This window comes from Monodon monoceros, unplaced genomic scaffold (genome assembly GCF_005190385.1).
Source record: "Monodon monoceros isolate NGI ecotype Baffin Bay Population unplaced genomic scaffold, NGI_Narwhal_1 Super_Scaffold_14, whole genome shotgun sequence".
NCBI classification, from domain to species: domain Eukaryota; kingdom Metazoa; phylum Chordata; class Mammalia; order Artiodactyla; family Monodontidae; genus Monodon; species Monodon monoceros.
The window spans coordinates 28,386,713-28,411,797 of record NW_021703770.1 but is presented as its reverse complement, the minus strand read 5'-3'; the positions used below and the strand labels follow the sequence as shown (position 1 = coordinate 28,411,797).

Below are 25,085 nucleotides of genomic sequence, written 5' to 3'. Positions count from 1 at the left end.
GGACGCGCGAGCGGCGTGGGTGGGCGCTTTAAGCCCGAGCGGCGGCTTCAGCACTAGCTATTTTTAGCGGCGCGTCGCCCCCCTTCCTCCCGGCCTCCGGCTTGGTAGCCTCCGGCGGGCGGCCGCCGCTCCGCGGCTCCCTCCTGTCTCCCCCCACAGTCACTCGCTCTTGGTAGCGTCCACGCGGGCAGGTCTGGAAACTGAGCATGTCTGGAAGCGCTCGGCGGCCTCGGCGGCAGCGGTGGCAGAGCCAGGCTGCGTCAGGCTGAGCCCATTCACCGCGCGGCCGCAGGAGCGCAGCGCCGACGCCGCGCCGCCCAGCCCAGCCGAGAGGGGCGCACTAGGCGCCGCGGGGCCCGCCGCCGCTCACCGCAGCCCCCTCCTGGCGACCCGCAAGTAAGTTTGTGAGGCGGCTGGGCGGTGGGGCGACGGCTTGACGGCCCGGGGAAGCCCACTCTGGCGGGCGGGAGGCACGGCTGGCGCTCCGGAGAACTGGCTGGCCGCTGCCCCAGGTGCCCGGCGCCTCGGCGAGCCTCTTGGCCAATTTGAAAGTGGTGGCCACTGGGATGTTCTAGTGGGGGGCGGGGCGGGGGCGGCAAAGCAGGAAGTCTGAACTGACTCCGGCGGAGGCCGAGGGGGCCGACTAGGGCAGAGGGAAGGACCGCGCAGCGAGAGAGCGGGCTGGTGCGGGATGGGTTTGGGATGCGGGCTCCCGGCAGAGAACAGCCGCAGAGGGAAAGCCGGGTGTCTCCGGGGGACAGGGTTGAGAGCGCCGTGTGGGAGGCATAGTAGAGGGTGAGCGTGTCCTGGCCGGAGGGGCGGGAGGGAAGATGGATGGAAAGTGGGGCGCGTGGAAAGCGGATTTGAACCAGAGCTTAGGACGCCGGTGGAGGGGGCCGTGGGCCCCGGGAAACGAGTGGACTCACATAATTTGGGGAGTCTGTACCAGGTCAGGGCGATATAATGATGGAGAGGGACAGCCTTGGATCGAGGTCTTCGAAGCGAATACGCGAGGCCAAATGTTGGGAACTGGCTGGACAGAGGATGGAGGCAGAAAGTGGCCTGGAAGGGCCAGTAGGAAAATCGCTGAGGGATTTGGGTAGAGGGGAGGAGGGGAGTGGTGCAGAGATCGAGCGGAGGAACGGGGCTGCTGTTGGGGCTCAAAGGCTCAGGAAAGGCTTGGAGGCTACTACGTGCGGTCCCCCTGACTAGTGAATTAGTAGCGGTTCTCTGAGGTTTACTTGCACGCCAGGCTCCTCCTTCATCTTCTACCTCGCTTGTTAACAGGGCAGCTCGCTTTAGGCAAGCTTGTAGATTTGGACAGATTAAGCAACCGGGAAGGTAGTCATTTGCAGGGGAGCTGCCAGTGCTTCCCTTGAGTGGTTCCCGGCACCCTCAGGGTGCAAGGGTCTGAATGTGTGTGTTTCAGGGGATGGTGGAGGGTGATTTCTGCTCTAGGCCACAGGAATCCGGGAGGTACGGTGTTTGGGGCCGGGAAGTCAGACAGAAGTCTGCAGTGTGCAACTCGCGGCGGGGCGTGTGAGTATGCGTGTGTGCGCGCCTGTGCGCGTGTTGCCCGCCCGGGGTCGCGTGTGTTGCTGCAGCCTGTCTCCATGACGAGGAGATCCAGGGCTCCACAGGCGGCACGGGGAGGGGATTAAAGGAAACGTGCTTTCCTGCCTCTCTTCTGCCTCCTTTCCCTAGGGTCACATTCTTTGCTCGTCCAATGATGCTCTTCTCTAACCTCTTCCCCCGACTTCTGCACGTCCCAAACCTGACGCCGGTCTTGTCCTCTGATTCGGTACCCCGGAGGACGCTGCTGTCCCTCCTCTGTCAGAGGGAATCCGAGGAGTCCCGCTGGTTAGAGGGGCTCCCGAATCCACCAGTCTTTCCCTGGGGCGTCACTCCGGGGGTCCTCAGTTCACTCTGCTGCCCCTGCAGGTGACGCAGTGATGTTGCCCCGCGGACCCCAGTGATGGCTCCAAATAGCCAGCACTTACAGGTTCTCGGGAGGTGGGTCTCCCCAGAGTTTCCCACAGGTAATTGTAACTTAAAAAGAAAAAGACCAGGTTAGTAGAAAAAACAAGCCCTGAGGGCAAAAGCTTTATGTAAAAGCGCCTCTTAGACTAACAAATATTTTACCCACCAACCACAAGAAGGGAAGAAGCTTCTACAGCGTACACATCTGAAACTGGAGGGGAGGGGGCGGCAGAGCGGGAGTTGTCACCATGTCCACGGTTTCTTAGACTCCATCCAGCTTGCTATTTCCTGTCCTCCGTGCCATATTTTAAGCGAGACTTTACCAAATACAGGAAATGAGGATGAAGGAGACTCTGGAAACCTGTGCCATCTGTGGAAGGACTCAAAGAAGGGAGAGCAAGAGCTGTGCTTACTGTCTGCCAGATATCTCAGAGGGCTGGGCTCTGAGATTGTGTGTTCAGACATCAGAAATAATTCTGAACATCCAAATTGCAGGGGGGAGACTCAGATGAAGGGAAGTGAGAAACTCTGAAAAAGTGATGAGGACCACAGTATGGGGTTGTCTTGCAAGGTGATCACTGACCTGTGGAGGGACACAGCAGAAGAACAGCAAGCTTCTAATGGCCAGTGGCATGTCGTCTTATTCCATAGGACAGTGACTGGCCCAGTTTCTAGTACAGTAACTATTGAAAAATACCTTTTGAAGTATGGCCATGATTCTGGATATCTGAAAAGTTTTGAATACAAAGACATATACTGTCATTTTCTGCTTCTGTTACTATGTTTTTTTCATTGATTATTATTAGAACATGTGGTGAAGGTAAAATAAATTATTATCTTACCCATTAATACTGTTCTCCCCAGAGTGCTGCTCAAATAGATATAACCAAATATGTTTGCCTGTATTTTTTGTTTTGGGAGTCATGGAGGAAGGAGAATTGGGCAAATTGATTAGGATGTCAAATAAAGGTAGAGTTTAGGCACCTGAAGATCTTTTGCGTGTGTGGAGGTGAAAGCTTCATTTATATAATGCTAAATTCAGTGCAAAATGAGAAAACCCTTCTGTCTCCACTCCTTACCTCGTGCATTTGAAATACAAAGGATTGTACCCTTGGGCTGGTTCTTAGTCCTCTGAAGCCTAGCTTAATAATTTTCCTGGAGGATTGTTCCCTAAATTCAGGTACACTTTAGGAAATAATCAATGGACTCCCTGCAGCCCTAAGGTAAAGTCGTTTAAAAAAAAAAAAAGTGGTGAAATGGTTTGATGAAGCAGAATAATGAGTGAGAGAAATATTAACCAAAATGTAAGAAGAGAAATCACTTTCTCTTGCCCCAGGGTTAGATCTTACTGATAGGGTTAGAACAGTGGTTCTCAACAGGGGCAGTTTTGCACCCCCCTGGCAATGTCTGGAGATGTTTTTGGTTGTTACAACTGGGTGGGGAGGGGTGCTACTGGCAACCCGTGGGCAGAGGCCAGGGATGTTGTTAATATTCTACAAGGCATTGGGTTGTCCCCCATAACAAAGAGTTATCCAACCCCACATGTCAGTAGTGCTGAAGATAAGGAACCCTGGCTTAGAGGTAGGTATGATTATAATGAAAAGCGGCTCCTGTCAGGATGCTTTCACGTATTCCTATTGGAAGTCTATCTTGAAAATCAAGAGTAGTTAATATTAAGAGACTTTCTTTGCAAATGGCCCCATATTCAAAAACAGTCGCTTTAAGGAAATTAAAGAGGTTTCCTTTTAGCAGAACTTCTTTGCAGCCTTCAAAAAAAAAAAAGTCCTCAAGTAGATTGGGAATGTCTGAAAAGACATATATGGTATGCATAGGGACTGAGTAAACATTTTTTTGATGAAAACAAGTTAAAACTGGTTCTGCCACTGTATTTTTCACTGTACTTGTTTGGTAATTGCTTTTAAAAATACATAGTTTTAAAATTAATATTAATTTAAATTACAACTAATAAATTCTTCATGTAGTGAGGGATTGAACCGAATCAGGCAAAAATGTTAGCTGAACACTTATTAGAAGCCTCGTGAAGTGTTGCAAAATGAAACCTTAGTATTTGTAGACATCTGCCCAGGAAGGTAAGAACGCTGTATCATTTTCGCGCATTTAGTTTCCGTTTTAAATCGACAGCAAGGCATGTATTGAGGAGCAGACCTTTCCGGCTTGCAGCACCATACGCTGCTTGGAGAGGGGAAACAATAGCTTACACTCTTGGGTGTAATAAGATCAGGGAAGTGTTCTAAGAACACCTGTGTGAGGAGCTCAGACGCTTGCTTGATAAAACCTTTGTCATGATCACACTGAGGCCTGGAGAAACTAAACAGATTTAGTCAGTCAGTCTCCCCTCCGTCTCCCTCCACCTGCCAGCACTTTTATTGGTGGGTTGGTTTCAGAATTCATTCTAAAGGGATCCTCATTAGGGCTGCTTACTTCCCTTTGTGTTCTAATAACCATTCCCTCCATCCTTGGCCGTCACCATCCCTCAGTCCTTCAGGAATTCATGCAGCAGAAGAGTCTCCTGCTTGGTTTCTGGGGCACCCAGTAACCTCTCCTTTTCTCCTGTGTGTACAAACACAAACAGCTCTTTCCTGCTTCTAAGAGGAACAGAGATTTGCGTCTCTCTTGGAAAAAGGCAGTGGGGAGAGTCCTTGTTTTCCACAGAGGCAACCTCAGTTTCTCTGCTTTCACCCTTGAATGTCTTGTTCAATTGTTTGTTCAGTTGCATATTCTTGATTTTAGGAAGGCTTCCTCTTTCCAAAGACAGAGTGAAAGAACTGAGGAGGACAGAACTTCACTGTGAGCCGCACTGTTGTTGATAGAGGGCACCTCTCGTGGGCTGTATGAAGCCTCAAGAATATGATTTGAACCACTGATAATCCTATTTGTAAAGTCAACAAGCATTTGTAAATTCAACAGTAGGAGGTTCTGTTCTAGACACTGGGACTCTGCATTTGCAATGCTGAGCTGCATTGTGCGTTGCAACCAGTTTGCAAAACCAAGTTCATTTAGAGTAATATACATATATTTCACGTATGTCTCAAAGTCTATCTATAAAAAGAAACACAGGATGGGTATTTGTTTTCATTAAAGTTGGAGAGGCTATAGAGATATATAGCCTTATTCTTAAAAATACTTCAGAACACATTGTTGATATGCAGAAGGCAAAAGAAACCATTAGGGGGGAAACAGTTACATGTGTTTCTCTATAGATCAGACAAGGAGGGAGTGAGCAATCTGAGGTGAAAGGGGTCAGTTCTTATCTCCCTTTTCCTTTCTTTAGGACATAGTTATTGATTTTGTTTGACATTTGAGGAAGGAGAGATGGTTTCCTTCCCCACAGATACTTGTTGAATGGATCTGTGCCCTTTTATACTTCTGATAGCCATAGTAGGAGGCCGTGGGCTGGCTGGTATGATAGAGTGAAGCAGAATTTCAAATCAATTTTGTCAGTAATGTTTGTGACAAAGGCTCACTTTCAAAAGCTGAGCATACCGTGTCACTCTTTTGATGAGACTAATATAAAGATTACAGAGCGGAACATCTCTGCTGATTTGGCTACTAGGTACTACCTATGCTTTAAACTATCAGAGTGTATGTATTGGGAGTGGGGAATGAAATAATATGGCAGCTTGTCTTACCTATAAACAAACTTGCGGGCCACTGTGGCAGGTCAATTATTGTCCAGCTGGAAGAAGGGTAGTGTCAAGGCTGGGAATTTTATTGAACAGTGTATGTTGTCCTTGCTGAGTTTAAGAACAAGAAAAAGAACAACAAAAGCAGGAATTTGAAATTTATGCTACAGCAGAGGCAAAGAGACTTTCTGCTTTTAATTTCATTTTAGCTTATTATTGTTAAGGACAAGCAGCAGTAATGCATGAAAAAGGTAACCTTGCCTGTGGAAGGTTTTACTTTTGTTCGTAAATGCTTGTTCATCTTCAGAAGCAAATAGCCTAGAACGTATCCTGAGGCTTTCAGCCTTCAGTATAAATAGTGTGTCTCTTCTATCTCTAGAATATTCATTATGTGATATCATTCGGAATCTGAATACTGGGCTAAATTGGCTGATGCAGTCCCTTCTAATTTAGTGATTTAGAGTTGTCTCTGTCCTTGTAAAGAAGGTGAAAGAGATATACTGTTTGTCATTGGGAGCACAGTTATGGGTGCTGGAAGCAGCCTCTTTTACATACAGACATGCCTGGTACTTGACATTGGTCTGGGACTCCACTGACCAAAACATAGATCTCAGCCTTCTGGATTATGAAGCCTGATTTTAACAATTTTGATTGGAACCAGAGCTGCGACCAGGCTTGTGAATCAATTGACGTTTTCGGAAAAGACCAAATGATGAGCCAGAATACTTGCCACCCATTGCCAGGAAAGAGGCACAGCAGTTTAAGGAGGATCAAGAGATTTGCAGGGCTTCCCTGGTGGCGCAATGGTTGAGAGTCCACCTGCCAATGCAGGGGACACGGGTTCGTGCCCCGGTCCGGGAGGATCCCACATGCCGCGGAGCGGCTGGGCCCGTGAGCCATGGCCGCCGAGACTGTGCGTCCGGAGCCTGTGCTCCGCAACGGGAGAGGCCATGACAGTGAGAGGCCCGCGTACCCCAAAAAAGAAAAAAGAAAAAAGATTTGCAGTCAGATCTGGCACTCTTACTCAGTAGTTCCGTGACTTTAGATGAGGTTTTTTTTTTCTTTTTTAACTTCATGGAGCTCCAATTTCCTCATCTTTGAAATGGAGATTTTTTTTTTTCCCCTTAGAGTTCACTATATGATTAGAGGAAATATTTTCAAAGCAAAAGTGCGTATTAATAGTGTTGGTGATGGTGGTGCTTATATGTCCTTCTAGTGCTGGGATTTAAATAGTTACTGTCTAGGAAGTGGAAGCAGTGGGGCCATTGGTGAGCAAGATGAGATGGAAAAGGACAATGGGAGTGGATCATAGTTAGGAAGGGGTTTTGGAGGTGAAGTAGTCTGATGTCCTCTTTTGACTGATGGGGCCTTGGGGACTCAGGATTATGGTGTGATTTGCCCAAGGTTATGCTGCATCATTTCAGCTGAGTCTATAATTTTTCAAAGTCTCCATCCTAACATTCTCCACCTTAAGAGCACACTTATTTTCTTGGTTAAATCCATGTTTCTTCTGTTTATCTAAAAATGGTTATTCAGCTCAAGAACCTCTCTTTTCAGTTGTTACATTCCAGGTCTTTTATAGGCAACTAAAGAAGGCATCAATGGATCTCTAATTGAATTTGTATAGGAGTTCAACTCAGCTGTTCACTTAAATGATCAAGATGATCAAGTACATGTTTATGTTTTCCTAATTGGGGTGAACATTAGTAGAGTTTTATCTAAAAACAAACCCCACCACTATGGATAATGTTCTTCAAATAGGTTATTGCTATTAATGACAAGAAAATTGAAGATTGGCCCTTGTTGATGGTTCTGTTGCTAAATTAATAGTTTCGTTTTTGTTTTAAATCAGTGCTGTTGCCATTGTGGTTTCTTGAAGAGTTTCAGATTCAATGAAAATGTTAAAACCTACATGTGTTGGAAGTACTTTGTGAGTTGTAAAGTATATCATGTATGTTGTCTTATTTGTAATTTATGGTAAAGATATATTATCAGTTGCAATAATGAAAGACTTAAAATTGAAAGCCAGGACAGAAAAAACATTACCTTTCGAATCAGACAAACTTGAATTCAAATCTCCATTTTTAAGTCACTAGCTGTGAAAACTTGGACAAATTACTTGACTTTCCAGCTTCTCCTGTCTTTTGCGAATCACACCCACCAGTTTACAGGTATGATTCTTGTGATGATTAAGTAAGATAAGAAAGTAAAGATCTTAGCATGATGCCTGGCACCCTTCTTTGTCCTTGTACACTGCTAATTCACCGTACTTCAGCTACACCTCTAAAGTAATTATTTATACTTGAATTAGTTCAGAGTTTTTCACTGTAAAGAATCAGAAAACCTGATTTTAAGTGACTTGAGGGGAAAAAAAAAAGAGAGACTTCATGAATGTGTAACTGAGTAAAATAAGGGAGTATATCTGGCTCCAGGTAGGACCTAATTTAAGGCTCAAACCATGTGACTAGTTCATTGTTAATGGGAGTGAGAATAAAAAGGTTGTTAGTAGTCCAGTTGGAAACTATGCATTAATTTCTTTTAAGTCTTCCAATAGCTTCCTCTTCTTGGACAGAAGCACACAGCCTTGCTAAAACAATAATAAATCCATTATAGATAGCTGTATGTAGAAGAGTTTTGAGCTGCTTCCGTAGATTATTTTGTGGGAGGGAATGGAGTGAAGCTGAAATTACAATGGAACCTACTAATAGCGGTAAGGCAAAATAAGATAAGTGGTAAAACACAGCAGAACAAAATTCAAGGCTTCAGTTTTGTAATTTATCAGAGTTCCTTAACTGAATTAAATAGAAACTGGTTCTGGGCAATTTAAGCAGAAAGGAATTCATCACATGGTCATGGAGTAATTCATGGAATCGAAGGAAATGCTGAAGAAGACGACCTTGGAAAGGGTACCCCGCTGTCGGGTTGAGTCAACTCTAACTGTTTTCCGTCATTGTGTCACTGTGCACAAGACTCAGAATTCTGAGAGAGAAAGAGAGAGTCAGTGAAAAAACAGGGCATCTTGACCGGCAGTCCACCAACATTATGTTTCATAGGCACAAGGGGCTACCAAGGCATAATCTCTAATCTGCTCCTACCAGAAGGAGGGGAAGAGATGATACCGGGCAGGCATACTCAACTCATGTCCACTACATAGATTCGGATGGGAAAAACTTGCTTCAGTGATGATGAATTACTAGGAGGGAAAAAAGGAAAACAAAACGACAGCAACAAATAAAATGAGTGTATTTTCTAAACAGAATCCATGTGGGAGGCAAAAATACTTTGTCGGTTTCCTAAGGCTACTCTTACAAATTACCACCCACTGGGTGACTAAAAACAACAGAAATTTATTCTGTCACAGTTCTGGAAGATAGAAGTCTGCAATCAAGGTGTTGATGGGGCCATTCTCTCTCTGAAGATTCTAGGGGGAGAATCTGTTCCATGCCTTTCTCTTAGCTCCTGGTGCTGCCAGTAACTGTTGGTGTTCCTCTGTTTACAGAGGCATCACTCTCATCTCTGCCTGCATCATCACATGGTGTTCTTTCTCCCCTGTGTTGAATCTGTGTCTCTTCTTTTCTGATAAGAACACTGGTCATATTGGATTAAGGGCCCATACTGTTCTTGTATGACCTCATCTTAATGTAAGCAATTACATCTATAATGACCCATTTCCAAATGAGGCCACATTCTGAGATTCTGGGAAGGACATGAGTTTTGGGGAGACACTGTCCAACCTAGTACTGATGTAATGTGGATAAAATAAACAACAATGCACAGAGCTAGGTCTAAAGAGTGGCAAGGGGGTACTATCCTATTATTCTGTTATAAAACTCTATCTGAAGTATCATGCCTGGTTTAGGCACCCCTTTTCAGATGATCATGTGTCCCCTGGAGAACTGGTGGAAAAACAGTTTGCTTTGTAAGGGCGGTTTTTTGGAACTACGGACCATAAACTTGGCAAAGAGGAGTTCAAGATAAATATAATATGAGCTTCCAATTGTCGAAAGGAAGAAAGATTTAATCTTTATCGCTCGCTAAAGAGCTAAGACCTATGGCCGGGAATTTCAGAGAAGCCGATTTTCGCTCACTGTAAGCGAGAACAATCTTATATAAGTGTGGTTCAGGAGTCCCCATCTCTGGAAGCACTCAGCAGAAGCTCATCATCCATATTTGTTATGGATGATGTAGAAGAGATTTCTGAATATCCAGGGAGCTTAGATTAGATAACTGCCCAAGGTTCCATGTTTAAGATTCTCCTCTTCTAGGAATACATAGGACGTTAGTGATCCCCCAAACATTTATTGAGCATGAAGCGTGGTATTGTATGTTGGTGGAAACAGTAGTAAACATGGCATGCATAGTCTCTGGTTATTACGTAGATAAATATTTCAGTGGTCTGCTGTGGTAGTGATAGTACATATCCAGGAACCTGTAGAGTATCTGGCACAAAGCCCAAGATTAGTAATTACTTGTTGAGTGAATTTGTTGTTTAATCAGAGTCTACTTTACAAATATATGTTCAAGTTGTTTACCTGGAGTACTTAACCTGATAGGTATCAGCACTGTCATATTCCTTCCTACGATTTCTCCATGGCCTTCTGGCTGTATAGGATTACCTTGTTCATATATCATCCCTCTCTTTGTTTCATTTTTACCATCTTAAAAATAGGATTGGAGCTGGGGAGTGATTTTCCTCCTTAATCTCTTTCCGCCTCTAGGCTGTCTTTGCCAACAGAGGCAGCCCTGAACCTCTGAAGGTCATGTGTTACTGTGAAGACTGGAGGGGACTTTGGCTAAAGCAGTGTTTCTCAGAGTGGGGGACACTATGACTGATTTTATACGAGATGACTTTGGGTGGTGTATGGATATGTATTGAACTAAATTAAAAGGATTTTGAATTTGTTCTCCTCCAATGTTTCTTATTAAGGCAAGGAGGAAGTTTCAATTTGGTGCTAGTGTTAAACATGTATTCAAGATACTAGTTTTAGCTCCCTTTTTAACAGAGTAAGCTTCAGTTGCCAAGCTTTCAAAAGTCCAGTAAAACTATTTTGTTTCCATTCTATTCATTTTTGTTTTATTTTCTTTCATGCTCAGTGCTAGTTTCCATATAAAATAATGCCACAAAGCTTCCTTTAAAGATTCACACAGTTAAATTTTTTTAATGGTATGATATTTTTAAAAAATCAAGAAGGTAATATATATAGATGATTGAGACTTGGAAATTTCTATGTCAGAGTTCTCCTGGTGATTCATGTGTCTGGACTTTCTTCCTTGCTGTTTCTGGCACTCCTTTGCACTGTGGACACCTGAAAGCAGCTGTTCTGTGTAAGAGTCCTCCCTTTCTGTGTTGGTTCACGAGATACCTGTTGGCCCAGAGAAAGGGAACTTTGTGCATATAAATATGGCTTTGCACTGCTTATAGTGCCTAGATACTATGTATTTCTGAACTACCCTTTAAAAGCAACTCAGAATTGCTTTTCTGGCTTTTAAGGTAGATTTGTACATTGATAGAATAAATGTTGAATTAATTTAATTTATGTAATTCTTTCTCCATTGTATTTTTTTTTAAACATCTTTATTGGGGTATAATTGCTTTACAATGGTGTGTTAGTTTCTGCTTTATAACAAAGTGAATCAGTTATACATATACATATGTTCCCATATGTCTTCCCTCTTGCGTCTCCCTCCCTCCCACCCTCCCTATCCCACCCCACCAGGCTGTCACAAAGCACCCAGCTAATATCCCTGTGCCATGCGGCTGCTTCCCACTAGCTATCTACCTTACTACGTTTGTTAGTGTGTATATGTCCATGACTCTCTCTCGCCCTGTCAAAGCTCACCCTTCCCCCTCCCCATATCCTCAAGTCCGTTCTCCAGTAGGTCTGCGTCTTTATTCCTGTCTTACCCCTAGGTTCTTCATGACATTTTTTTTCCCTTAAATTCCATATATATGTGTTAGCATACGGTATTTGTCTTTTTCTTTCTGACTTACTTCACTCTGTATGACAGACTCTAGGTCTATCCATCTCATTACAAATAGCTCAATTTCATTTCTTTTTAAGGCTGAGTAATATTCCATTGTATATATGTGCCACATCTTCTTTATCCATTCATCCGATGATGGGCACTTAGGTTGTTTCCATCTCCAGGCTATTGTAAATAGAGCTGCAATGAACATTTTGGTACATGACTCTTTTTGAATTTTGGTTTTCTCAGGGTATATGCCCAGTAGTGGGATTGCTGGGTCATATGGTAATTCTATTTGTAGTTTTTTAAGGAACCTCCATACTGTTCTCCATAGTGGCTGAACCAATTCACATTCCCACCAGCAGTGCAAGAGTGTTCCCTTTTCTCCACACCCTCTCCAGCATTTATTGTTTCTAGATTTTTTGATGATGGCCATTCTGACTGGTGTGAGATGATATCTCATTGTAGTTTTGATTTGCATTTCTCTAATGATTAATGATGTTGAGCATTCTTTCATGTGTTTGTTGGCATTCTGTATATCTTCTTTGGAGAAATGTCTATTTAGGTCTTCTGCCCATTTTTGGATTGGGTTGTTTGTTTTTTTGTTATTGAGCTGCTTGAGCTGCTTGTAAATTTTGGAGATTAATCCTTTGTCAGTTGCTTCATTTGCAAATATTTTCTCCCATTCTGAGGGTTGTCTTTTGGTCTTGATTATGGTTTCCTTTGCTGTGCAATGTATTTGTTTTTGTTTTCCTTTCTTTTTGTGATAGGGCCCACACTTCATAAAGAAGGAAGGAGATTTTCTTTTTACAGGTTTTTTTTTTTTTTTTTTTTTTTACATTTTACTACCTCAGGGAATCAATTGTAATACTGAAGGAATTTTTAAAATTTTCAGCCAGTTTTATACATGAGCATGTTTAAAAAGTCAAAATTTTCTACAAGGCATATGATATAGACTAGTAGTTTCCTCCTCCACTGCTCACTATCTCCAATTCCTTATTCATAGGAAGCAACCACTTTTTTTCTGGTGTTTATTTCTGTATCCCTAAATACACAGAGTTCTAGATCTTGATATTTGCTCTTATCTGGTAACTTCCTAGATTAGAACATATGGAAGATGAGTATTATTATCTCTTTCACCAACTTCCTTCCATCTTGTTCTTCCTCCATCTTCCCACTCTTCCCAACAGTATTTCTTTCTTTTCTTTTCATCTGTTTATTTTTGATGAAATAAAGTTCAGAAGTTTGGTTTCCATGTAAGGTGGAGACATTCACAAGAAATCACTCCCACTATCACAATGACAAAAAGCTGGGTTTTGTATATTATATAAAGTCGTAACTTGTCTTGGGCCCATCAAGAGCTGAGGTCACAAGATAAGCAAGTGAACTGAAGTCCAAAAAAGGACAAGTCCTTCTAAGGAGATATGGGACATGAGCCCTTTTACCTGTGCCAGCTCATAGGAAGAAGAAATAATATACACAAAAGTGAATAAGAAGAGTACACCCATGTTCATAACAGCATTAGTCACAGTAGACATGGCGTAGAAACAACCCAAGTGTCTATCGAAGGATGAATGGATAAACAAAATGTAGCATATGCATATACAATAGAATATTATTCAGCCTTAAAAAGGAAGGGAATTCTGACACATGCTGTAACATGGATGAACCTTGAAGACATTATGTAGGTGAAAGAAACCAGTCACAAAAAGACAGATTCTTATATGATTCCACTTTATAAGGTACCTTGAATAGTCAAACTCATGGAGATGAAAATATGGTGGCTGGGGCTTCCCTGGTGGTGCAGTGGTTGGGAGTCTGCCTGCCGATGCAGGGGACATGGGTTTGTGCCCCGGTCCGGGAGGATCCCACATGCCGCAGAGTGGCTGGGCCCGTGAGCCATGGCCGCTGAGCCTGTGTGTCCGGAGCCTGTGCTCCACAATGGGAGAGGCCACAACAGTGAGAGGCCCACGTACCGCAAAAAAAAAAAAAAAAAAAATGGTGGCTGTCACGGGCTATAGGGAGGGGGAAATGGGGAGCTCTTGGCTAATGGATACAGAGTTTCAGCTTTACAAGATGAAAAGGTTCTGGAGATGGATGGTGGTGATGGTTGCTCAACAATGTGAATGGACTTAATGCCATTGAACTGTACACTTAAAATGGTAAAGATAATAAATTTTATGTGTGTTTTACCACAACTAAAGATAATAATAAAAATATTTTAGAAAGCAAATAAGGAGAAAGATTTAAAATCTTTAAAAAATTCTTGAAAGTCAAGTGAGGACTTAGCAGGATACCTGAGAATACCTGAGAGTGTAGATGCAAAGGGAGTCTGCACTCTCTCACAAGTTCTTTCTTTCTTTCTTTCTTTTTTTTTTTTTTTTAATAAATTTATTTATTTATTTTTGGCTGTGTTGCGTCTTCGTTTCTGTGCGAGGGCTTTCTCCAGCTGTGGAGAGCGGGGGCCACTCTTCATCGCGGTGTGCGGGCCTCTCACTGTCACGGCCTCTCCCATTGTGGAGCACAGGCTCCAGACATGCAGGCTCAGTAGTTGTGGCTCATGGGCTTAGTTGCTCTGCGACATGTGGGATCTTCCCAGACCAGGGCTCGAACCTGTGTCCCCTGAATTGGCAGGCAGATTCTCAACCACTGCACCACCAGGAAAGCCCTCTTTCTTTTTTTTTAATTGAAGTATAGTTGATTTACAATGTGTGTTATTTTCTGGTATATAACAAAGTGATTTAGTTATGCATATATATATATTCCTTTTCATATTCTTTTCCATTATGATTTATTACAGGATATTGAGTATAGTTCCCTGTGCTATACAGTAGGACCTTGTTTATCTATTTTATATATAGTAGTTTGAATTTGCTAATCCCTAACTGCTAATTTATCCTTCTCCCTCCCATGGTAACCATACATTTGTTTTCCATGTCTCTGACTTTGTTTTGTTTTGTAAATAAGTTCATTTGTATCATATTTTAGATTCCACATATAAGTGGACAAGTTCTTTCCCATGGGCCTCTGCTCAGTGCTTACCAGAGAGTTTGGGGGCAAGGAGGTTAACCAGAGAGAGAAACCCCATTGGTTCCACAGGTGTGCACATAGTGAGAGGCTGCCCCTGGAAACAGGTGTAAAATCCCACCTCCAACCCCAGATTCTTCTCTTACTGGCAAAAGCCTTTTACCACTGGGGAAGGGGCAGAAACCCCACTGAGCCCAGCATCCTGCACTGGTACAAAGTGGAGATCTGTAGAAAAGTTGAGGAAAAGCCAGCCTAAGGCCCAGGTTCATAGCACCTAAGAGTGAGGGAAGACCCAGAGAACTCAAACGTTTATGTAGCAGCTGTATTCATAATTGCTAAATATTGGAAACATTGCAGAGGTCCATCAGTTGGGGAATGGATAAACAAATTGTGCTGGTATTCCATAGAATAGAATTCTACAGGGCAATAAAAAGGAATAAAAGGAAAGTGCTGACTTCACCACTGTGCCAGTGTTCACTGCGAGTAACCATCAGGGAGACAGCCATGAATATTTCATGAAAAACATGGCACTTTAGAAAACGCAAAGGTTGGGAAGGAGATCAAGACAATTATGTAGAAAGCAGGAGTACTTAGAGAGGCTGATTGTGAGGCTAGGAGAGACTTAGAGGTCATAATTTGCTCAGCAAGAAGACAGTCCTATATATGATCTGAGGGTTTTTTTCATTATGATACATAAAATACTATCGATTTATAAACTACTCTCCTTTTGAACCTCAAAGCCCTCTGTAAATACATAAACAGGATTTTCACTACCCTAAACTTATGTCAAGTTGGTCATAGATTCTTCAAAGTTAAAGTGTCTTTAGAATTCATCTAATATCCTTCTGAACTGGGGTTCTTAACCTGTAGTTCACAGGCATGGATAGAATTTAGCTAGTGCACAAACTTGGGTAAGGAAAAATGACATCTTTATTGTTATTAACCTCTAGTTGAAATTTAGCATTGTCCTTCATTATAGGTGTAGGTTACCAACCACAGTAGCATCAGCAGTACCTGTGACTATCCCCAATGGAAGTCACAGATGATATCATATCCCATTACAGTTGTTGGCAGATATTTAAAAAAATCATCTAAGGAAACACTCCCATTTACCATTGCAACAAAAAGAATAAAATACCTAGAAATAAAGACCTGTATGCAGAAAACTATAAGACACTCATGAAGGAAATTAAAGATGATACAAACAGATGGAGAGATATACCATGTTCTTGGATTGGAAGAGTCAACATTGTGAAAATGACTATGCTACCCAAAGCAATCTACAGATTCAGTGCAATCCCTATTAAACTACCAATGGCATTTTTCACAGAACTGGAACAAAAAATTTCACAATTTGCATGGAAACACAAAAGACCCCAAATAGCCAAAGCAATCTTGAGAAAGAAAAACGGAGCTGGAGGAATCAGGCTCCCAGACTTCAGAGTATACTACAAAGCTACAGTAATCAAGACAGTATGTTACTGGCACAAAAACAGAAATATAGATCAATGGAACAGGATAGAAAGCCCAGAGATAAACCCACGCACATATGGTCACCTTATTTTTGGTAAAGGAGGCAAGAATATACAATGGAGAAAAGACAGCCTCTTCAATAAGTGGTGCTGGGAAAACTGGACAGCTACATGTAAAACAATGAAATTAGAACACTCCCTAATACCATACATAAAAATAAACTCAAAATGGATTAAAGACCTAAATGTAAGGCCAGACACTCTAAAACTCTTAGAGGAAAACATAGGCAGAACACTCTATGACATAAATCACAGCAAGATCCTTTTTGACCCACCTCCTAGAGAAATGGAAATAAAAACAAAAATAAACAAATGGGGCCTAATGAAACTTAAAAGTATTTGCACAGCAAAGGAAACCATAAACAAGACAAAAAAGACAACCCTCAGAATGGGAGAAGATATTTGCAAATGAAGCAACTGACAAAGGATTAATCTCCAGTATTTACAAGCAGCTCATGCAGCTCAATATCAAAAAAAAACCAACCCAATCCAAAAATGGGCAGAAGACCTAAATAGACATTTCTCCAAAGATATACAGATTGCCAACAAACACATGAAAGAATGCTCAACATCACTAATCATTAGGGAAATGCAAGTCAAAACTACAGTGAGGTATCACCTCACACCAGTCAGAATGGCCATCATCAAAAAATCTAGAAACAATAAATGCTGGAGAGGGTGTGGAGAAAAGGCAACCCTCTTACACTGTTGGTGGGAATGTATATTGATACAGCCACTGTGGAGAACAGTATGGAGGTTCCTTAAAAAACTAAAAATAGAACTACCATATGACCCAGCAATCCCACTACTGGGCACATACCCTGAGAGAACTGTAATTCAAAAAGAGTCATGTACCACAACGTTCATTGCAGCAACCTAAGTGTCCACTGACAGATGAATGGATAAAGAAGATGTGGCACATATAATACCATGGAATATTACTCAGCCATAAAAAGAAACAAAATTGAGTTATTTGTAGTGAGGTGGATGGACCTAGAGTCTGTCATACAGAGTGAAGTAAGTCAGAAAGAGAAAAATAAATACTGTATGCTAACACATATATATGGAATCTAAAAAGAAAAAAACAAAAAAAACAGTTCTGAAGAACCTAGGGGCAGGACAGGAATAAAGACGCAGACATAGAGAATGGACTTGAGGACACAGGGAAGGGGAAGGCTAAGCTGGGACGAAGTGAGGGAGTGGCATGGACATATATACACTACCAAATGTAAAATAGCTAGCTAGTGGGAAGCAGCCACATAGCACAGGGAGATCAGCTCGGTGCTTTGTGACCACCTAGAGGGGTGGGATAGGGAGGGTGGGAGGGAGGGAGACGCAAGAGGGAAGAGATTTGGGAACGTATGTATATGTATAACTGATTCACTTTGTTATAAAGCAGAAACTAACACACCATTGTAAAGCAATTATACTCCAATAAAGATGTTAAAAAAATATCATCTATGCTCATTCCTACTTTGAAAGTTTGGTTATTATTAGATCTGGTGTTAGATCTTTTTATTTAGAGTATTAGGAAAAGAAACACATATACCAGGTCACGAATTCATTCTTTTATAATTTGATAACTGTTTCATTGTTTTTCATTTCCTTTGTAATCCTGTGTATCTCATTCTTAGAAGAGGTCATAGGCTTTCACAGACTCCTACAGGGATTCGCAGCATCACAGAAGAACCTGGAATCTCTCTTGGTCTGTCAGCAGTAAATTCCATTCAGCACAGATGGCTTGGTCCAGAAAGCCGGAGCTGTTGAGTGCGTTCCCACACTCTGCACGTGTGCTTGATCTGCCGGATGCCATCTGTGCCATTCCGTAGGGAACAGTGGTTCTAGCAGGTTTTCTGTCAATGGTGAGGGCAATGGGCATGTTTTTGAGCATGTGTAGATTCTCGGTGGCTTCTTTAAGAAGCCTCTCCTGTAGTGGGGCCAGTGCAGCCTTAGAAGTAAGAACCTGGTGTCACGCACCTTGCCTATTAGGGGCCTAGGTTTTAGAGCACCATCCCATGTTCATGGCTCTGGGCCTCTGGAATCCTTGGTGGGGAGACAGGCAGCTCTAACAGAGGTCAGTCTTGTGGGTTCCACTTACATGTTTGTGAATTCCAGGAGGACTGTTGTCTAACTTCAGAGCCATAGGTCAGGGCTCTTTTTCTAGTATTGATTCAGTTCCCTGGCAGGTAGTCTAAGATTTAAATGAACACATCTCCCTTGCCAAGATTTTTATATTTTTACTTTTATTGTCTTTTAAACTTTATTTTAAATGCTGTCATGCCAGAGCGAGCCATTTGGGTGACTTAAATGCCGGTAGTGATATTGGGCGAATGGGCATCCACCTGGACGCCCGAGGAATGGGAGAATTGCTTCCCTGTGGGTTATACTTTGCAGCTAGATACATATCCATTATGAAGGTAAGTTTTCTACATATCTCAGGATAGCTTATTTCATTTTTGACAACCTTGACAGGAAGTTTTGCCTCTTTTGGAATAAAATCTGCTTTTGTTTAACTTCTATCACTGACCTAGGTTTGGTCTGTAAAACCTCACAATTAAATTTCCTGAAGTTACTGCAGTGCTCTTACTGTGACCTTCCTGATGTGTTCAAAGAATGCAGATCATTGTGAAATCTGCCAAAGTATATTTTGACTGAAATATACTTTCTGGGAGACATTAATCTTAGGCTGCAAGGGAACATTTTTCTAACAAATGTTTGGGATCTTAATACGTGTCAGGCACTCAGCTGAACACAGATGGTATATATAATAAGGGGCAGAGCAGATGTGTCCCTGCCCCTGTGGGTGTTAGCTGTAGTGTTAGCTGTAGTGCCGGAAGGAGCTCGGCACACCAAGTAGGTGGGGTGGGAGGCTATACAGCAGAGTGAAATGACCCTGCTAAAAGAGGGGCTCCCTGATCGAGGGCCGCATAGGTGGAGTTGCGGGCAGGAATAGGGGCGTGTCCCAAGCAGAGGAAACAGCTTGGCCTTTATGAGGCAATGGAAGGTGATCGGTGTGGCTGAGTCAAGGGTGAGGGTAGGACCAGATGGAGGTGGAAAGGTAAGCTAGCATCAGACAATACAGGATTTTCTTGGCCAGGCTGAGGATTTTGGTCTTTGAAACAGAGTGACATAATCAACTATTCTTTATTGACACAATGACCCAAAGGTAATGCTGTTTCTTTTCCAAGAGAACAGATGCCATTAAGCAGAAGCAGAATGCCTTTCAACTTAAGAAAAAAAAGTTGGCTATTTAAATACAGTGGACATGACACATGCACCATAATACACGTACATTATTACAGATATTCCTTCACCTCCAGTAGCAAGCTTTTGGTATCAGTTTTAAGATTAAATTACTAGTTTCTTTGAGGTTCTGAGCTGAGGGAATTCTAAACCACTTGCCTTTGTCATTTGCCTTTGAAGACTTCTTCGTAAAGTTTCCATTATGAAAGCTATTGTAACATTGTCTTCAGCCTTTTAAAAAAAAGGGCTATTAAAATCACTCAGGTATCTGCTTGCGATTTTAGCTGCCATTGTTTACCTGTTTATTTGGACCTCATTATAAAAGGCTGGAGGTATTATTGTATAATTGAATTGAACTGACTTGCAATTTTTAGGGATGGTTATCTCCGCTACATTTACATTTGTAGACTAATGTTGAATTTTCCATTTGATTAGAAAATATGGCCCATAGTAGTATTGAACACTGATGTCTATGTGGCCTTCTTAACCACTTCTCTGAATTAAAATTTCTTGCAATATTTAGATCATTTGAGTAAGAATGTAAAACACAGTTTTTATTTCATGCGTATACTTTTTGAAATGGCAACATTTTGTCCAGAAGTTAATTGGAGCAGCTCTGCCTCATTTTAATGTTAGCTACCAGTGGGGATGAATTAGTTACCAGATGATTGTATCATTCTTGTGGAGGCATTGGACATGAACTTCTTCCCTTTAAAGCTGCCAAACCAAGATCTGTGTGTCCCCTTATGTGCGATTTCTGCAGCAGTTCACATGAAGCTAAGGCAGCATGTGCTGAGATGGCCAGCATCCACCTGTACTTAAGTGGCTCATTATTAATGCCCCAGTTCTTTTTACCTAGTACACAGAAGATCTAGGAGGATACTTATTGGTTCTACACCGTGAAGGACCTTGAAAGGACCTTGAGACAAGGATATTCAGAGGAGGTGACTAAAGCAGTTACAGAGAATTATTTCTTTGTGTGTTTGGCATCTTTACACATGATGTCAACAAGAGCCTCAGAGCGTAACCATAACATCAAAGGGCTTTGTTCTGTATTTTAGATTCTTCATTTGAAAATGTGCTCCCGTGAAAATGTGTCTTTTATCTGTGCAGCTTTCCTGTGTGGACTGCTCCCACCCCTAGAATCAACGCTTTCAGTCCTGCAGTTGGTGTGGAGCTAGCCTGTCTTCTTTGCTCCTGTTCACCTAGGGTGAGCATGTGACCCAGCCAGCCAAAGGGCCCCCACCTGCAGCCACAGCGATTTGTTCAAGGATGGGTGTGTGATCTCAGCCAGCAGGATGATGAGAGCACTCCCTGGGATTTTGACAGAACACGGAAATGATGCTCTCTTTCTCGTGGGGCTCACAGACTTGTTAGGATTTGTACCTAGAGCTGCTGGTGGCCATCTTTGTTATCAAATGGAGAAAGCCTGCCTGAAAATGAAGCTAGTCCAAGGAAAATAGAAACGAGATGAGATGAAAAGGCACACTTCAGCCTATTGATCTCCCCACACCCGAAATCAGTAAGATTACCAAGTATTTCAGTTGCATGAGCCCATTTTTTTCACTTCCATTTAAGCTAACTTAAGTTAGGTTTTTGTTACTTTTATTTTATTTTAATATTTATTTATTTATTTGGCTGCGCCGGGTCTTAGTTACAGCACGCAGGATCATCATTGCCGTTTGCGGGATCTTTAGTTGTGGCATGTGAACTCTTAGTTGTAGCATGTGGGATCTAGTTCCCTGACCAGGGAACCCGGGCCCCCTGCATTGGGAGCACGGAGTCTTAGCCACTGGACCATCAGGGAAGTCCCGGTTTTTGTTACTTTTAAATAAAATAATTAAAGCATAAAAGCAGCCCATAAACTGGCCCTATACAAAGTGACAGCAGGAAGGGAGAGGTCTGAAGACGTCATCTGGTGTGTAGTGAAGGATTTGAAAATCTCCATTGCCCTGAGCCAGAAAGTTTGTAAGAGAGACCAAAGGATGTGCTAACTTTCCCCTCCTGATGCCATTTCCTTTAAATAGCACTGGATCTTTTAAACTAGTTTCTGAAGTAGTAGCATCCTAGTCTTTCTCAAATGCAGGAACGGGAGACTTAGTGTTGCTGTGTATTACAGGAACAAACATTAATGGTGGCTGGCTGATTCCTAGTTACAGCCTTGCCATCTGAAAGACATGGATACATTTATCTGTTGTGCATTTGCTTTTACCATAAGGCATTCTAAGGTCTATTGTTCAACAAATAAGATATTACAACGCCAGTAATAGTCTCTAACGTGAATAGCAAGATAAGAAGGACAAGCAGTGACAATAATAAAAGACAAATTGTCCTCTAGTTCTAGTAACTCAGCATTTGGACATTAAAGAGCTAGAAAATGTGAGTCAGTCATTTTGGACGCACAGTTCTGCAACAGCTTCATTCCATTTGGCATCCTAGGTATTGGTTTCTTACAGCCATTTCCTTTTAAAGACAGGTAAGAACAAATACACAGTATGGTAATGAAAAAGAGCATTTCAAGTGTCCTGTGAACCTAAAGTGGAAAGCAGAAAAGCAGAGGATCTATAATGACATTTCTGATACAAGTTTATGCTAGTGGCTTATTTTTTCATTATTTCTTTCTGAAGAGATACATGAAACATCTATAACTTAGGATTGTTCATGGCTTAAAGGAGGCTAGGGGAATCAGAGGCATTATTAAGACCTTATTGATGCTTGTCTCATGGTTAATAATTTGTGCTAGGAAGGGTTATAACACAAGCCCTTTAGCTAATAATAGAACCCGGTTACTAAGGTATAAGAAGAGGCACTCTGCATATCATAATTCAGTGACCAGAAAACATTGTCTTCCAAGTTAATGGCCTGGATGGTCTCCAAATATGTAAAGAAACATCTTGGTTTAGCTTGCTGTCTTCCATTTAGAAGAGAAAATACAACAAACACCAGTTTTCCATTAGATATCATAGAATATACTGGTCTTTATCACCCCTTCTGCTCCTGCAATAGAAAAAAATAGATTTCTCCTTCCCAGGTAATTTAATGGGGAAAAACATCACATTTTCAAAAGACAAATGCTGCACAAGAGAAAGTAGCATGAGGGTAATGAAACTCTGTTGTGCTGTGTTTAGTGAACCGATGGCTTAATAAACTATCTCCTTGGTGACAAAAAAACAAGAACCAAAACAGTTCTCACCTTTGTATCCATAGGAGATTGATTAATAAACACAAATTAGCACACACATCTAAATTTGCCTCCAAGTATTCAGTTTGTTATCAGTTATCATATCTGTAAGTATATATAGCTAAGAGAACAGAGCCCCCTGGGGGCGGTTCCAGCTGGATGGATGCTTTGTAGGCTCACACAGAAAGTGGCTGGAATGCACACTTCAGTGCAGTGGAGTTTCCTGTGCATTTGACTCTCAGTCTGCATGTTCTTCTAACCAAAATGGGTGAGGTACGAAGCACATCCTGTTGCCCTGGCCGTGCCCGTGTAGAACGCAGAGGCTGCTCGCTGGGACCTGTAGCTGCAGCCCAGGGACAGATGGGCCATGCAGACAGATGGGGTTCCTGGGCAACGAAAATTCATTTGTGGCAGGCAGAGTGTATTGGAAGATGAGGAGACTCCTTCGCTTTTGTGAAATTAAGACAGGGAAGAGCTAGGTCTACAGAAGTTCAAGTGGCGACTCTGAATTTATGGGCCTTGCACTTGGTACCATTGCTGACAGAAAACCTGAGCATTCTCTGCTGTTTGCAGTACAGCCCCTGACACAGGGAAGGGACTGTTCCAGTGCAGAACAGCATAAGTCACAGAGGAGCAGCATCTGGGTGACGAAAGTACAGGGAAAGTCCAGGCGTTTCCTACAGCCCGGTATGAATGAGCATCTGATTGGAGTTGATGTGTAGGAACCCCCCTCTCCAAATACATATTTTTGCATAATATACTTCAGCTAACTGTATAATAAACTGGTGGTAGTTTTCATTTTATATTAATTTTGAGGAGTCCCAACTCATTTATTCATTCTTTCATTCAGTACGTAAATTGATTGCTTACTCTTTGACAAACATAGAAAAAAAGTGGTGAATAAATCCAAAGAAATCCCTGCTTTCACAGACATTACATTCTAGTTTGTGGAAACAATCAACTGTTAAGCATGTACATAGGTAAAGGCTTTGAAGAAAAGATATTTGAATAGTGTGGATAATATGAAAGAGTATGACAAGCCTGGAGGTTGAGGAACAATAATAGTACATAGATTAAATATAGGAGGGATCTGAGGACTGGCTCAGGGTAGAGAATTTAGAGAATGGGAAGCAAAGGAGGAAAAAGCAAGGTGCCTGGGGAACAGCAGCCAGTGAGGTAGCAGGAGAACCAGGGAAGCAGTCCTTAGAGAGTGTTTCAGTCATTTGTTAAGCCCAACAGTGACCTGACCCAACTGATGATTTTAGAAGTTTCATCCTGGCTGCCAAGGAGGCAGGATTATCACAGGACAGGGACAGAAGAAGAGAAACCATTTAGTGGGCTGCTGCAATAATGGATGTGAGAAATAAGGATTGTTTGGACTATGACTATAGTGGTAGAAGTGGTCAAAGAAGCTACATTTGGGATATGCACAAAATATGGTGGAAGGTAGGATACAAAACATGCTCATACACATATGACCTAGAGTTGGATTCGATATTGGGTGTGAGGGAAAGAGAACTGTCCTATCTGGGTGATCTTCATTTAGATCAGTGCTACTCAAAGTAGTGGGGTGCAGACTTCGTTGTCACTGGTCTGTGACAACATAAGAAGCTTGTGCCAAAATGTAAATCAGCTGAATTTCTTTTGCATAGCTTGGTTTTCTCAAGGAAGGAAGCAGTGCATTGATTTAAATTCTAGCACGAGCTCCTTCTTTTGCCATAGACCAGAAAGAGTTTCCAGACCAGACTCCTCTGTGGCCCTCACTCTGAGGAACCTTGCTTTAGACAGAGTCACCAGTGAAAACCTTTATGACCCGGTTCTCAGGGTTATCCAGGTATGGCACGTTCTTGAACTGCTGATTTTGTAGTTGTACACGTGTGCTGTGGTTGCCAAAGTTAACAGAACTGCACACAGATAAGTTATACAATACTTTGTGGAGCAATACCTTCTTAAAGTTATGGCTTCTAGATTCTCATTAGCTTTGTTTGATTTTGTTTTTTTGATTAGTAGGCAAGTGTAAGAGAATAGGCTTAGGAGAGCATTCTTTTAAAATAACAAATTAACTCATATTTATGAAGTAGGGTCACAGGGCAACTGAAGCTATACCATACTTGTTCTTCAAAACTTAGCTTAGCACCATCTTTTAGGCAGCCTTCCAGATCATCTGACCATTCGGATATCTGTCTTTTTTATGTGTTTTCACAGCACTGTGTGTGCTTTACCTTTGTCATAGCGCTATTATAAATCAAGAATGGTTGACAGACTTTTCCCTGCCTCCCCGCAAACTAAGGAAGTAGAAGGAAGGGCTGTGTCTTATAACTCCAGTAGCAAGTAGAATGTGTGGAACATTGTAGATATCCAATTAAACTGTATACACTATGTAGCATGATCATAGTTTCAGAGAACAAAAGGATACTGTGTGCATTGCTGGGCATAAGAGTTAGCATCCAAGTTTGGGGTAGCTACCAAAGCAAAGACTTCTCTAAGCTAACCAAAATTTGAGGTAAATGA

General features: G+C 42.2%; 1 protein-coding gene across 6 annotated transcripts in view; it reads left to right on the top strand.

Annotated features, from left to right (window-relative positions):
- The window catches only part of OXR1 (oxidation resistance 1), a 719,190-nt gene that overhangs the window by 260,227 nt on the left and 433,878 nt on the right, over positions 1 to 25,085 (top strand). The window contains exon 1 of one of the 6 annotated variants that reach the window (XM_029222486.1): positions 309 to 396. The exons of the other annotated variants lie outside the window; for them this stretch is intronic. The gene's annotated coding sequence lies outside the window, so the exon portion shown is untranslated. Of the gene's footprint in view, positions 1 to 308; positions 397 to 25,085 lie in introns of those variants that run through there. 6 annotated transcript variants of the gene reach the window in all.